This window comes from Cryptomeria japonica, chromosome 7 (genome assembly GCF_030272615.1).
Source record: "Cryptomeria japonica chromosome 7, Sugi_1.0, whole genome shotgun sequence".
In the NCBI taxonomy this organism is placed as follows: domain Eukaryota; kingdom Viridiplantae; phylum Streptophyta; class Pinopsida; order Cupressales; family Cupressaceae; genus Cryptomeria; species Cryptomeria japonica.
This window is the reverse complement of record NC_081411.1, coordinates 666845868-666849602: the sequence shown is the minus strand read 5'-3', so window position 1 is coordinate 666849602 and position 3735 is coordinate 666845868.

Sequence of the window (3735 nt, the reverse complement as noted above, 5' to 3'; positions counted from 1 at the left end):
GCTAGATAGAGTATCTTATTTCCTTGAGAAAAGAAATATTTGAAGCTCTGGTTCCTGGACTGAAGACACCAGAAGAGAAAATGCACATACTCACCGATACAGTGCAGAGAACACAAGAGGCAATAAAAGATAGCAAAACTTTCAGTAATGGCATAAATTTAGTTTTGATAGATATCTTTCAGATTGTAACCCACAGGTTACAAGAATCCAGGCAGGACTCCACTGACACTGAATGACAACCTTTTTCATTGATGTCAAAGTGGGAGTAGTGGGATGAGAAAAATGATCAGAAGAAAGGACATCATCTGCTCAGGGGGAGCATACATTTTTTAGCATACAGTTTTGGTAAGACAATTTTGGCAGACTATTTTTGGATATCATTTTGGACACTTTTTTATTTTTCTCATGAGTGTTGCCATCAATGCCAAAGGGGGAGATTGTTGGCAAATGAACACTCCAATGAGAAATTGTAGGTGATTTAAGGTTTTGTCATTGGTGGCAACCTTGCAATCATATGATACCGACAAGACAAATATACAGGCACCGGCACCAACAGACTCTACACCGACATACAAGACACCGACAATGAAAGGAAGGATGCCGACACCTTGGCCGACTTCCATTTTGTTTGAAATGTATTTTTTAATTAATTGTAAAATCATTGTAAGCTGACATGGCAAGTTTTAAATATGACTCATATATGTATAAGATCATTGTAGATCATTTTGTAAGAGGATAATAGGCGAAATTATGCAGAGCTAATATGTGAATCATTGGTTAAGGGTTTATGTATGTAGCAGAGCTTAAACCGGTACTGGATCTGGCATAGCAGATGTTAATCTGAAGCAGTACAAGACTTTGGATTAATATAATCCATTTTTGTAAGTCAGTGTGACTTCTTTTGTAATTAAGCAGTGAGCTCTAGGTACTTGGCCTTCCTACATGTGCAGACCCCTATTGTAAGAGTAATATTCCCTTATTGGCCAGTAAGTGAATATTGTGGGTCACAAATCCCATCGAGGTTTTTCCCACACCGGGTTTCCTCATTAAAATATTGTGTTATGGTGTGCTTCTCATGTGGTTGTTGTTATTCTTGTTTACTGCATTATTTTTGGTTTACCGGTACACAGTTTTAATATGTTTTCATGTTTTAAGTCAAGTAAATTTATATATCGATTAGATACTGATTCACCTCCCCCCCTCCTCAGTATCTTTGGAAATCCTAACAATTCCTTTTCCATGTCGGCCTACTTCATAATTTCAAACATGTTTCATGAGGTGAGGTATAAAAGCAAGCCTTACCCCCTCATTTGAGACATCAATTTATCCATATTTTTTCCATTCAATTATTCAAATTTGAGTGAGAAAGTAACAAGCATCATCAAGGAAACAAAGAAGAGGTCAAGTATTTAGATTTCAAGCATCCATGATCAAGTTCTTATGAAGACATCTTTGCATTCCTACATGACAACATCAAACTTTTCATGAAGACTCCAACAAAATGAATATTCATAGATGTATAATATTATATTTCAACATTTCAATTTCAAATCTAACCTCTACCCTTTCAAGACACACTTTCCATTTCAATTTCAATTCAATTATAGGGTTGATTCCAAACTCAAGGTTTGACCTAGGAAAACCCCTATCAACCCAACAACAAGTTTCCCTTTATTATCTATGGGTGAAAGATTTAGGAGATAAAAAAATATAGATTTAGAAAGAGCGGATAGAGACACATAGAACCAACTTTTGTAGAGGCGAGAAAACAAGGACTAGGTCAGTTGCCCACCATTGTCTGACACCTTTTTGATGAAATTTTAGGGAAACACTTAGAACGACATCATGATTACAAAAATATATTTGTCGTCTACAGTAAATTCTAATTTCTATTTTCAGATTTGGTTTGCATGCATTTCATTTACTCATATTTGCAATCAATTCTGAAATATACCATTTATGTAATTCAATTACACAAATTTAGAGGTCTAATTCTCAAAAATCGTAAATATCTTAATAAAATTAACTTGTGGTTTGCATAATTTCTTATTTATGTGCTTAGATATATTGTTATTGCATATTATATTTAGATTTAGAAGCATTCATTGTTCAAGTCTACCATTTCTATAGTAATTTTTGTTTAATTAATTGGGTAATCAATCATTCTATTGGTAAATTACATTGTTTAATCACTTATTTTACTTGCATGAGAGGCATTGTGAGTTTTATTAGCTTTGTCTCATATCTAACATCCCAGTGAAAATAAGTTATAGACTTATGGCTTTCCAAAAGGGTATTGAGCCTGGGTCGATTAACCTATTCCATGGGAACTTGGATAAATCGTCTATTCCTACACCAAACATACCTAACATTATGGAGAACCATTCCCCTCATGATTCTAATGACAAGGATGAATCTTCAACTTTTTTGACTATTGACCAATTAGGGAATCTTGATCGTGAATAGGATAGGTTTCAAGAATGGATGGATCAAGAACACTTGAATAGTGAGACAATCCCTTTGATTGAAGGTTTGAGATGAATGATTCAAAGTGGTGAACAAGGTGTGAATGTGTTGCATACTATTTCTCCTATTATAGATAGTAATGTTATGCCAATGAAAATTTGTGGGAAACCCCTTAATTTTTCAAATCCTACAAGTCAAGATGAGCATTATATTCCCACATCTTTGTCTAATGTGCCTATGTATACATCTTCCATCATGGCTACCTGTACACAAAATTTTAATCCTACACATATTAGTCATGGGCGAAATCCTATCAATAAATACTCCTACATATCTCCTTCCATTAGCCTTCCATTGGTTTCCCAACCATCTCCTATACCCACATATCATAATGTTCCACCTTGTTGGAAAAAATGGTGTCTCAACCTTGCATTTACATGAGGTTACTATTTATAGTAAGTTTTCATTTGAGCACGAAATGGTATGAAATTATCCCCAAAGCTTCTAGTTGGCTAGATAAGCATTCTGGTAAAGTTACGTCACAAGATCACAACTAGTTTTGAAGATATTAAAGTTTTTGTTTTGAAGAGGTGCGATGAAAGGTTTAAATTTAATTTTGAGGACTTTAGAGGTCCCAAAATGCCTTCAAAAGTAGGCATAAGTGGCTTAGAATCTTATGAGGCAATAAAGCACTTCGCGAGCTTTTCTACGCTTTAAACAGTTTGTCAATAGGACACACGGTTCTCAAGTTATGGCCTCCAGAAGTTTGTACTCATGAAATAGGAAATATAAAATGTATCGGACACATAAATGAGTTGTAAAAGGGAGGGGCACATGTTGATGTGTCTTTTAACACGTCATATGGCATCTAGAAGGGAGATAAGGTCGGCTACATCTTATTGGGTGGTTTTAGCCCATGGTTTTGTAATACTATTTAACAGTTTCTTGTATTGTATCTCTTATATATGAGGTGCATGAGATAGAGGTTGTGTGTAAGAGCCTTATGGCGATTGTATTACCTCTGAGTCTCTAATTAGTGGTACTCCTCCGAAGAGATTGCTCTGCAAATATATTGTAATTTGCTTTTTATTGATGAATAATATATTGAGTTGCTTTTGGAGTGTGGGGTTTTTCTCCTGAAAGGGTTTTCCCCACGTAAATCACTATGTTATGTTATGCATGTTATTGTGTCTATTTTTGTTAATTTTTTGTAATTGTTGTAACAATCTGTAAAAGTTTTTGCATTATCCTCCTCTCAATATTAGTGTA